General features: G+C 51.9%; 1 protein-coding gene across 1 annotated transcript in view; it reads right to left on the reverse strand.

The window, feature by feature from the left end:
* RASA3 (RAS p21 protein activator 3) overlaps positions 1 to 12,619 on the reverse strand; it is a 390,943-nt gene that overhangs the window by 64,778 nt on the left and 313,546 nt on the right. The gene's annotated exons all lie outside the window — the stretch shown is intronic.

Here is a 12,619-nt window from a genome sequence, read left to right on the forward strand (position 1 = left end):
GCCATCATCTAATCACCATGTCTATCTTTCCACAGGTATGTCAAATCATCCATCCAACTTTCCCATCAACTGATCTGCTCTCCCTTCTGTCTGCTGTGTGTTTTAATACATGGTATGTCAATTCATCCATCCAACTTTCCCATCAACTGATCTGATCTGCTCTCCCCTTCTGTCTGCTGTGTGTTTTAATACATGGTATGTCAATTCATCCATCCAACTTTTCCAATATATCCAGGGCTGTATTTTGCCTTCGTGCTGCCCTAGGCACTTTAAGTGGTCGCGCCCCTTATTGACAACGTAAAACTGAGTTTTCGCACACGACATCTGTTTAAGGCAGATCTACTCTGTAAAACACTTTAAGGCTATGTGCGCACGTTGCGTACAGTTCACTGCAGAAATTTCTGCAGCGATCTGAAGAGCACATGTGCGCTTCTAATCGCTGCAGAAAATGTCCGTAGTGAGCACCGATTCCATGCGCTCTGCCTGCAGCTCCTCCCATAGACAGAGCAGGAGCTGCCGGCAAAGCGCAGGAAAGAAGTGACATGTCACTTCTTTTTACGCAGCACTTCGGCAGTAGCCGAAGCGCTGCGCTCTAAAGCGCCATGTGCGCACGGCCCCTGCACAATCTCCATAGACTGTGCAGGGGACGCAGGACGCATGCAGTTACGCAACGTGCGCACATAGCCTAAAAAGTATCAATGAGAAACGAAGGGCACTAACCCCCCCCCCCCAATGGGGATCACCACGGGCACATCAAAACATAGCATGGGTATAAAATATTTCCACCACACCGTCCCCACTTATATACTGTGACTGTCACACTGCCCCTAATAAACTACACACTGCCCTCCCTTATATTATACCCACCACACCTTCCTCAATTATGAAATATGATCTGCACATTGTCCTCACATCATGCTGCCCCCTCCTCACAGTGTACCATGCATGCTGCCCCCTCCTCACAATGTCCCATGCATGCTGCCCCCTCCTCACAATGTCCCATGCATGCTGCCCCCTCCTCACAGTGTCCCATGCATGCTGCCCCCTCCTCACAGTGTCCCATGCATGCTGCCCCCTCCTCACAGTGTCCCATGCATGCTGCCCCCTCCTCACAGTGTCCCATGCATGCTGCCCCCTCCTCACAATGTCCCATGCATGCTGCCCCCTCCTCACAGTGTCCCGTGCATGCTGCCCCCTCCTCACAATGTCCCATGCATGCTGCCCCCTCCTCACAATGTCCCATGCATGCTGCCCCTCTCCATGAGCTCCTAATGCTGCCTTCCTCTTTTCCATAATGACACCTCCATGCTGCCCCATTCATCATACTAAGACCACCACACTAGCGCTTATGCTGAGACCCACACACACACACACACTACCCCACTCTTGATATTGACTCCCCTACATTGTTCCACTCCATACTGAGCCAACACATGCTGCCCCTTCTCCATAATGAGCTCCCAATGCTGCCCCCCTCTTATTCTGAGTCCTTACACTCCCCCGCCATCGATATTGTCATTGCTCTATCCCTCAACCCTTGTCCTCTGTCTCTAGCATTGGCCCCTCTCTCTCATTCCCCCAGCAGCAGCCTCTCTCCCCCCAGCCTCCTTCAGCATCAGCCTCCTCCAGCATCAGCCTCTCTCCTCCCAGCCTCCCCCAGCATGAGCCTCCTCCAGCATCAGCCTCTCTCCTCCCAGCCTCCCCCAGCATGAGCCTCCTCCAGCATCAGCCTCTCTCCTCCCAGCCTCCCCCAGCATGAGCCTCCTCCAGCATCAGCCTCTCTCCTCCCAGCCTCCCCCAGCATCAGCCTCCCTCCTCCCAGCCTCCCCCAGCATCAGCCTCCCCCCTCCCAGCCTCCCCCAGCATCAGCCTCCCTCCTCCCAGCCTCCCCCAGCATCAGCCTCTCTCCTCCCAGCCTCCCCCAGCATCAGCCTCCCTCCTCCCAGCCTCCCCCAGCATCAGCCTCCCTTCTCCCAGCCTCCCCCAGCATCAGCCTCCCTTCTCCCAGCCTCCCCCAGCATCAGCCTCCCTCAGCATCAGCCTCCCTCCTCATCAGCCTCCCTCCTCATCAGCCTCCCTCCTCATCAGCCTCCCCCTCCCCCTCCCAGCCTCCCCAAGCATCAGCCTCCCTCCTCCCAGCCTCCCTCAGCATCAGCCTCCCTTCTCCCAGCCTCCCCCAGCATCAGCCTCCCTTCTCCCAGCCTCCCCCAGCATCAGCCTCCCTCAGCATCAGCCTCCCTCCTCATCAGCCTCCCTCCTCATCAGCCTCCCTCCTCATCAGCCTCCCTCCTCCAAGCCTCCCCCTCCCCCTCCTAGCCTCCCCAAGCATCAGCCTCCCTCCTCCCAGCCTCCCTCAGCATCAGCCTCCCTCCTCCAAGCCTCCCCCAGCATCAGCCTCCCTCCTCCCAGCCTCCCTCAGCATCAGCCTCCCTTCTCCCAGCCTCCCCCAGCATCAGCCTCCCTTCTCCCAGCCTCCCCCAGCATCAGCCTCCCTCAGCATCAGCCTCCCTCCTCATCAGCCTCCCTCTTCATCAGCCTCCCTCCTCCAAGCCTCCCCCTCCCCCTCCTAGCCTCCCCAAGCATCAGCCTCCCTCCTCCCAGCCTCCCTCAGCATCAGCCTCCCTCCTCCAAGCCTCTCCCAGCATCAGCCTCCCTCCTCCCAGCCTCCCCCAGCATCAGCCTTCCTCCTCCCAGCCTCCCCCAGCATCAGCCTCCCTCCTCCCTCAGCATCAGCCTCCCTCCTCCAAGCCTCCCCCTCCCAGCCTCCCACAGCATCAGCCTCCCTCCTCCCAGCCTCCCCCAGCATCAGCCTCCCTCCTCCCAGCCTCAGCCTCCCTCCTCCCAGCCTCCCCCAGCATCAGCCTCCCTTCTCCCAGCCTCCCCCAGCATCAGCCTCCCTTCTCCCAGCCTCCCCCAGCATCAGCCTCCCTCAGCATCAGCCTCCCTCAGCATCAGCCTCCCTCCTCATCAGCCTCCCTCCTCCAAGCCTCCCCCTCCCCCTCCCAGCCTCCCCAAGCATCAGCCTCCCTCCTCCCAGCCTCCCTCAGCATCAGCCTCCCTCCTCCCAGCCTCCCCCAGCATCAGCCTCCCTTCTCCCAGCCTCCCCCAGCATCAGCCTCCCTTCTCCCAGCCTCCCCCAGCATCAGCCTCCCTCAACATCAGCCTCCCTCCTCATCAGCCTCCCTCCTCATCAGCCTCCCTCCTCCAAGCCCCCCCTCCCCCTCCCAGCCTCCCCAAGCATCAGCCTCCCTCCTCCCAGCCTCCCTCAGCATCAGCCTCCCTCCTCCAAGCCTCCCCCAGCATCAGCCTCCCTCCTCCCAGCCTCCCCCAGCATCAGCCTTCCTCCTCCCAGCCTCCCCCAGCATCAGCCTTCCTCCTCCCAGCCTCCCCCAGCATCAGCCTCCCTCCTCCCCCAGCCTCAGCCTCCCTCCTCCCTCAGCCTCCCTCCTCCAAGTCTCCCTCAGCATCAGCTTCCCTCCTCCAAGCCTCCCCCTCCCCCTCCCAGCCTCCCTCAGCATCAGCCTCCCTCAGCATCAGCCTCCCCCTCCCAGCCTCCCCCAGAATCAGCCTCTCTTCTCCCAGCCTCCCCCCCAGCTTCAGCCTCTCTCTCCCCCCAGCCTTAGCCTCTCTCTCCCCCCAGCCTTAGCCTCTCTCTCCCCCCAGCCTCCCCCCCAGCCTCAGCCTCTCTCCCCCCAGCCTCAGCCTCCCTCTCTTCCCAGCCTCCCCCCAGCCTCAGCCTCTTTCTCTTCCCAGCCTCTCTCTTCCCAGCCTCCCCCCAGCCTCAGCCTCTCTCTTCCCAGCCTCCCCCCAGCCTCAGCCTCTCTTCCCAGCCTCCCCCCAGTCTCAGTCTCTCTCTCTTCCCAGCCTCAGCCTCTCTCTCTTCCCAGCCTCCCCTCAGCCTCTCTCTTCCCAGCCTCAGCCTCTCTCTCTCTTCCCAGCCTCCCTCTCTTCCCAGCCTCCCCCAGCCTCAGCCTCTCTCCCCCCAGCCTCCCCTTGCATGATTACAGTGGACAAAAAGAGGCATCGCAATTTGCAACGATCATCAACTAACCTGTAAGGAGCCCATACATTCTAGGCTCTGCCTTACCTGCTCCGGTGCTCGCCGCTCTGCTCTGGCTGGCTCCTCTTCTGGCTTGCTCCAGCTGCAGACGCGTCCTCCTCCGCGGCGTGTGTCATCTGCAGGATTGGACGCTGCAGCATGGGGCAGTGAGTGAGCTGACTGTCGCGCCCGCGCGCCTCTGACCCCGGAAGTGCAGGCCATGGAACTTCCGGGGTTAGTCAGCTCACTATGCCTGCCAACGCCCCCCCCCCCCGGAACACAGCTGAGTGTAACGGAGGGAGGGACGGGGGGCGGGGATGTAAAAAAAAAAAAAAAAAAAATTTATATATTTTTTTTTTTTTTTTTTTTTGCTGCCAGAAAGTGCCGCCCCCCGCAACGTGCCGCCCTAGGCACGGGACCACGGGTGCCTAGTGGCAAATACGGCCCTGAATATATCTGACCTGTTCCCTCTTTGCTTCAATATCTCCCTGGCATGCTGCAGCATCTCACTGTGATCTCTCACCCCCTGTTCCCCACCTTACTTTTATGACCTTTGTTTATTTTGCCTATGTGAAGCTGCATCTGGCAATCTGATTGCGTGATCAAGGGGTTTTTGTTGCACCCCACCCCTTCACAGCTGATTGCACTTGTATGTGTATATACTGGGCCAACTAAACGTCAGCCCCAGACTTTGTCTGCACCATGACAAGTATGCACCATATAAGTATGATGCATTGAATTAGGCCAGAATTAGGCCGGAAGTGACCGGAAGGTAACAGCATACATAGTCACTGTAAACAATGTTTGTGTTTGTCTTCACTTTCCCCTCTATAATACCTCACTTTCTACTGCACCCTCTGATCTCTAAACCCAGTAATGAACTATTCATCTCTCCCTCCATCCTCCCCACCCATCTCATTTTCCCCTCACATATTTTCTTCCACATTTCACCCAGTGTCTCCAGACACACATGGCCACCTCACGGCCTCTACTGCTCCCACCTACTAACACTCTCACTGCTTCTCCTCACTGCTGGAGATATCTCTCCAAATCCTGGTCCTCCTCACCACATCCCTATTGTCACTTCAAACCCTCATCCACAATCTACCACAAATTTCCGCACCCTCTCAAACCTCATAGCCATTCACCCAGCCCCCGCTCCCCCAGTCCTACTAACAGGAGCTCTTTGGAACGCTCGCTCTGTCTGCAACAAACTATCCTACATCCATGATCTTTTCATCACTAATAAACTCTCCTTCCTCGCCATCACAGAAACCTGGCTCACCCCCTCTGACACTGCCTCTCCTGCTGCACTTCCTTATGGCGGTCTCCAACTCTCTCACACCTCCCGCCCCAGCAACAAGCACGGTGGAGGAGTTGGTTTGCTCCTGTCCGACCAATGCTCCTTTACACCAATTCCACTACCACCCTCTGTTACTCTCCCATCTTTTGAGGTGCACTCCGTACGCATCTACGCCCCCTCCAACCTTCAACTGGCTGTCATTTACCGCCCTCCAGGGCCAGCCACTGCCTTTTTTGATAATTTCACCATCTGGCTACTACACTTCGTTTCCACCGACATCCCCACCATCATTATGGGTGATTTCAATATCCCCATTGACACTTCCCACTCATCTGTCACTAAACTTCTAATACTCGCTTCCTCCTTCCGCCTCACCCAATGGTCTTCTGCAGCTACTCACAAAGATGGCCGCACGCTGGACCTCATCTTCACTCGCCTCTGTTCCCTATCTAACCTCTCTAACTCGCCTCTCCCCCTGTCTGACCACAACCTACTCACATTCTCCTCCCTCTCTTTGCCAAGTACGCAACCCCCCCTCCACAAACTTTCACACCCTCGCAGAAAAATCAAGCACATTGACTTACACGCCCTTTCTCAGTCCCTTCTCCCTCTCACAGACATTGCATTTCTACACGATGCAGATGCTGCTGCAACTTTATACAACACTACAATCTCTGCAGCTCTCGAATCAGCTGCCCCCCTCACACACACCAAAACCCGCACAATCAACAGGCAACCCTGGCACATGAGGCAGACTAAAGAACTAAGACGGGCTTCCAGAATTGCTGAGCGCAGATGAAAAAGGTCTCATTCCACTGAGCACTTCATTGCATATAAAGAGTCCCTGACCACTTTCAAGTCCACACTCACTGCTGCAAAACAAACCTACTTCTCATCCCTCATATCCTCTCTCTCTCACAGCCCTAAACAGCTAAACACTTTCAATTCTCTCCTCCATCCTCCAGCACCACCTCCCTCTCCTCTCAGCTGAAGACTTTGCCTCTTTCTTCAAGCAGAAGATTGACAACATCAGAGCAAGCTTTGGCCCACAATCACTACAGCCACTTCTCACAACTACTCAGCCTTCTTCCTCCAAATCCAGCTTCTCCACCATGACTGAAAACAATCTTTCCACTCTACTCTCAAGATCACATCTAACAACCTGTGCACTGAACCCGCTCCCATCCCACCTCATCCCCAACATCACCGCAGTCCTCATCCCAGCCCTAACCCATCTCTTCAACCTGTCACTAACAACTGGTGTATTCCCTTCATGCTTTAAACATGCTTCTATTACACCCATCCTCAAAAAGCCCTCCCTTGACCCATCCTCTGTCAAACTATCGCCCCATATCCCTTCTCCCCTATGCCTCAAAACTAATAGAACAGCAAATGTCCATCTTGAACTGTCCTCATACCTCTCATCCTGCTCCCTCTTTGACCAGCTACAATCTGTCTTCCGACCGCATCATTCCACTGAAACTGCCCTAACTAAAGTCACTAATGACCTACTAACCGCCAAAGCCAAGCGACACTACTCTATCCTCCTCCTACTGGACCTGTCCTCTGCCTTCGACACAGTAGACCATTCTCTCCTACTACAGATTCTCTCATCTCTGGGCATCACAGACTTGGCCCTATCTTGGATCTCCTCATACCTAACCGACCGCACTTTCAGCGTCTCTCATTCTCACACCACTTTCTCATCTCGCCCCCTATCTGTCGGTGTCCCCCATGGCTCAGTTCATGGACCCCTGCTGTTCTCCATCTACACCTTCGGCCTGGGACAGCTCATAGAGTCCCACGGCTTCCAGTATCCTCTCTATGCCGATGACACACAGATCTACCTCTCTGGACCTGACATTACCTCTCTACTAACCAAAATCCCACAATGTCTGTCTGCTATTTCATCCTTCTTCTCTGCGCGATTCCTAAAACTTAACATGGACAAAACAGAGTTCATTGTCTTTCCCCCTCCTCACTCATCTCCTCAAACAAGCCTTTCCATCAAACTTGATGGTTGCTCACTCTCCCCAGTCTCACAAGCACGTTGCCTTGGAGTAACCCTCGACTCTGCTCTATCCTTCAAGCCACACATCCAAGCCCTCTTCAACTCATGCCGATTACAACTCAAAAATATCTCCCGGATCCGTGCTTTCCTTAACCAAGAATCAGCAAAAACATTAGTGCATGCCCTCATCTCCCGCCTCGACTACTGCAACCTCCTGCTCTCTGGCCTCCCTTCCAACACTCTTGCACCCCTCCAATCTATCCTAAACAATCCCTTCACTGGCTTCCCATCACCCAACGACTAGTTCAAAACATTAACAATGACATACAAAGCCATGCACAACCTGTCTCCCCCCTACATCTGTGACCTAGTCTCCCGGTACCTACCTGCACGCAACCTCAGATCCTCACAAGATCTCCTTCTCTGCTCCTCTCTTATCTCCTCTTCCCACAATCGCGTACAAGATTTCTCCCATGCATCCCCCATACTCTGGAATGCTCTACCTCAGCACATCAGACTCTCACCTACCGTGGAAAGCTTCAAGAGGAACCTCAAGACCCACCTCTTCCAACAAGCCTACAACCTACAATAGCCCTTAGTCCAGTAGACCACTGCGCAACCAGCTCTGTCCTCACCTATTGTAACATCACCCATTCCCTGTAGACTGTGAGCCCTCGCGGGCAGGGTCCTCTCTCCTCCTATACCAGTCTGTTTTGTACTGTTAATGATTGTTGTACGTATACCCTCTTTCACTTGTAAAGTGTCATGGAATAAATGGCGCTATAATAATAAATAATAATAATAATAATAATATAGAGTGGTAGCATGAAAATACAGTGGAACCTCGCTTAACGAGAATTTCGCTTAACAAGCAAAGCTTTCTGTAAATTTGTAACTGTTTACGAGAAAGCTTTACTGTACGAGCAAAATACCGCACACACTTGTGATTCCGTACATCCACCGCGCTCTGACCCGCTCTTGCAGTCTACACAAACACACACAAGCATGCACAAAACACACACACGCACGCACACACATACAGTATTATGCTCACCTTACCTTCCGTTCCATCGCCGGCCTCATGGTTCTCGTAGTTCACCGGTACATCGTGACGAGCGAGGAATCCTCGCGGCGAACTACAAGACCCAGGAGGCCGGCGATGGAGCGGAAGGTAAGGTGAGCATAATATGTGTACCTTCCATTCCATCGCCGGCCTCCTGGTTCCTGTAGTTCACCGCTCGAGGATGTGTATCCGCAAGCATCGCAACGAGGCAGGAACGTCCGCTGTCAGCCGCTATCCAATGGCAGCGTGCTGACCAGAGGCAAGCAGCTCCTGCGTTTGACGTCAGCTCTCTGGGTGCGGAAGTTCCTCCCTCGTCACGATGGTTACCAGATACACAGCCCGTACTAGCGAACAGCAAGTTACAGGAGACCAGCGATGGAACGGAAGGTAAGGTGAGCATAATATGTGCGCATGCGTGCTTGTGTGTGTTTGTGCGAGTTTGTGCGAGTTTGTGCGTGTGTGGAATGGCAGAATAGGGGACCAGGATGGGACATTTAACAAGTTGTGGAATTAATTGTCTCTCCAATTGTCTTTTCCTATGGGAAATCTTGTTTTTCTTAATGAGTAACTTGGTTAACAAGTACACTCCCAGAATGGATTGTTCTCGTTAACCAAGGTTGTACTGTAGTGTTTACAGGGATTGTCTCACAAAAAAAGTACATTTTAATCAACAGATCTTGGAATATTAATAAGGTCCACAATCGTATGTGTGAAATAAAAAAAATGAGAATCTTTTAATTGTGCCCCTTCTATGTACTGTGTAATAGTTGTTTCTGACTGTACAGGGACATGGTCTGATCATACCACATCTCCTGGGCCGAGGAGGAAGTAATAAAAGTATACAAACATTACAGCATCAGATCACAACTACTACTTTCTGTGAGGTAAAACATTTCCCTGCCTGTTTTTAAATAGAGGCAAATATTGCATCAGTGTGACACAAGCATAGAAAAAAAGTTGCATGTGTCCTAGTGCCTTGCCAAAGCATACGTATATATACACGACTTAGGGTGCTTTCCCATCAGCGTTTTTTCAAATGCGGCATGAATGGGTTTTTTGACACAAAACCGGATCCTTTACAAATGCGTTGTCAGTTCAATGCATTTGCAATGGAATTGCGGCAAGATGCGGTTACGTGCGGTTGCGTACGGCACACACTGGATCTGGTGTTTTGCGGTATTTTACTGTGTTTCAAAAACGCTACTTTGACCTCGGTCAAAATACTGCATCTCATGGATCCGATGCATTGCGGCGGTACCTGCAATGTAGTTCTATGAGCACCGGATCCTGCTCTCACCGGATTCTGATAGACAGGATCCTTGTCTGTACTGAGCATGCCCAGAAAGTAGTTCCTCCCCCGTGCTTTCTGATACAGCAGAGCTAGATCAGTGACAGAATATAGAAGACCAGGATCGTGGAGGGGTGAGAGGGAGTAATAAACATGGAGTCCCTAAGTGCGTCTGTGTATTTATTTCTAATAAAGTATTTTTTTTCTGTGTGATGTCTTTTTTTTAATCCTTTGCTGGAGATTCTTAATGGCCGGGTCAAACTTGGCCTGACATTAAGAATCTCGGGCTGTATATCAGCTGGTAAAACAAAGTTGGTATTAACCCCTTATTACCCAGCGTGCCACCCGGCACCAGGGCCACTGGAGGAGTTGGATACAGCGCCAGAAGATGGCACTTCTATGAAATCGCCATTTTTTTGGGGCAGCTGCGAACTGCAATTCGCAGCGGGGGGGCCCAGAAAACGTGGGCCACCTAGCGCTGTGGATTCCAATCCCCAGCTGCTTAGTTGAACCTGGCTGGACACAAAAATTGGGCAAAGCCCATGTCTTTTTTTTTTTTAATTATTTCATGAAATTCATGATGTTCGCTACGGCAGCAATCACAAGATATCGCACCTCCGACGGGGGCGGGGACTATCGCTGCAGCGTCGGTAACACATTGCTACCGATGTCGCAGCGTGCAGAGTACCCTTTACAGTTTCATGCACCGCCCCGATGATTGGAAGTGTGCAGCTGCAGGGATAATATAACTTAATTTTCTCCCTATAGCTATATGTCTAGAAAACTTAAAGGCAGGGGTTAAATGCCATTTACCTGCAGAATACCACTAGGTTTGCAGGTAAATAGCCTTTCTGTAGGTGGCAGGTTCCCTTTAACAGCAGTTTAAAGGAACATGTGATCCTCTTTATGTAGAGTAAGGCTCTGTTCACATGTTAATTTGTCTTCTTCCGTTTATCTGTTCTGCTAATTAACATCACATGCACTCCTGTTTCAAACAAAAGCAGAGTGGGCCCTCTAATTTATATGGGGTCTCTCTGGTTTCCCTTTGGTGTCCATTTTATTGGGACAGAAAAAAAAAAAAAAAAAGTATTGCATGCAGAACGTTTTTCGATTCTAAAAATAAACAAATGGAAACCAGACAGACATCATATAGAGCAGTGGGGCCCCTCAGCTTCCGTTTGAGAAAGGAATGCACATGATGCTAATCCGGACTCTGTTATATTTGTACATTATAAATGAAAAAGATAAACTGTCATGTGAACACCTAAGCTGGTCTACCAGGGACAGGTACATGGGATCTGCAAAGGGAACTGCCATTTTTATGCAGGGCCTTATCAGCTTCTCCAGTGCCTCCCACACTACTAGCCATACTTCGTGGAGTAACTTCTTCACACATGACTATGATGTCCCTATCCAATGCCCTGCTCTTTGCTACAGTGCAGATAAGTGGTCAAGTAAAGTGTGAAATCCACACAACCTAATACTAACGGGATTATTTGCCAATGAGCCAAAAAGGGAATTTGTCAGGTGCAATATGCACCCAGAACCACGAGCAGTTCTGGGTGCACATTGCTAATCCCTGCCTAACCGTCCCTGCATACACCAGCATAGATAAAGAGATCTTTAGAAAAAGTATTTCTAAAGATCTTTTATCATATGCTAATGAGCGCGGGGACTAGTCCCAAGGGTGTTGCTTCCCTTGCTAGTTTGCCCCATTAGCATGTTAGTACACCCCTGTGGGTGTGCTATCATGCTAATGAATGCTAGCATCAGAGGATGATCTCACTCACCTCTCAGCTGCCATACGCTGGATTTCGGCTCAGTGCACATCACCCCGGAGTTTGGGTCATGCGCACTATGAAGCCGGGTGTACACATCCTGGTTTCAAACTACACATGACTGAAACTCCGGGGTCATAAGCACTGAGCCGAAATCCAGTATTGGAAGCAATGGCGGCAGAGAGGCGAGTGAGATCATCCTGTGATGCTGCACATTCATTAGCATGTTAGCACTAGAGATGAGCGAACCGGTCGCGGTTCGGCTCGAGGTTGGTTCGCCGAACGGACCTCCCGTTCGAGTTCGGTTCGTCGAACGTTCGACGAACCGAACTCGAACTGCATAGGAAACAATGGCAGGCAATCACAAACACAGAAAAACACCTAGAAAACACCCTCAAAGGTGTCCTAAAGGTGACAAACAACTCAAACACATTGGAAAGTGACAAGGACATATACTCATGCGAAAACAAAACAGCTGGACAAGGAAAAAGAGGAGGACACACAGATATAGGCATGGCACGCCCTTCTAAAATCATGTAAAACACCGCAAGGTGACTCCAAAAATTGGGCCCACACACACCCACCCCTTCAGTGGCAGCACTTGTGCCCCAGTTGTACACTTCACAGCTACATTTGCATCAAGCACATTCAAAAATACGCCATTCTTATCCGTCCCCAGGATGACACCGGGGTAGGTAGCAAAGTCTTTCCTGATCCCAGCTCTGTTCATCTTGGCTTCTTTTAAAAACACAGCAAGCAAGGGTTACTCCAAGCGGAGTCTCCCTTTTTTCCAAAAATTGGGCCACACAGACACCCACCCCATCAGTGGCAGCACTTGGGCCCTAGTTGCAAACAGGATGTTTTGATTTGCATCAAGCACATTCAAAAATACGCCATTCTTATCCGTCCCCAGGATGACACCGGGGTACGTAGATAAAGTCTTTGCTGATCCATGACTTGTTCATCTTGGCTTCTTTTAAAAACAATGTAAGCAAGGGTTACTCCAAGCGGAGTCTCCCTTTTTTTCCAAAAATTGGGCCACACAGACACCCACCCCATCAGTGGCAGCACTTGGGCCCTAGTTGCAAACAGGATGTTTTGATTTGCATCAAGCACATTAAAAAATACGCCATTCTT

Source organism: Anomaloglossus baeobatrachus, chromosome 2 (assembly GCF_048569485.1).
Source record: "Anomaloglossus baeobatrachus isolate aAnoBae1 chromosome 2, aAnoBae1.hap1, whole genome shotgun sequence".
Taxonomy (NCBI): domain Eukaryota; kingdom Metazoa; phylum Chordata; class Amphibia; order Anura; family Aromobatidae; genus Anomaloglossus; species Anomaloglossus baeobatrachus.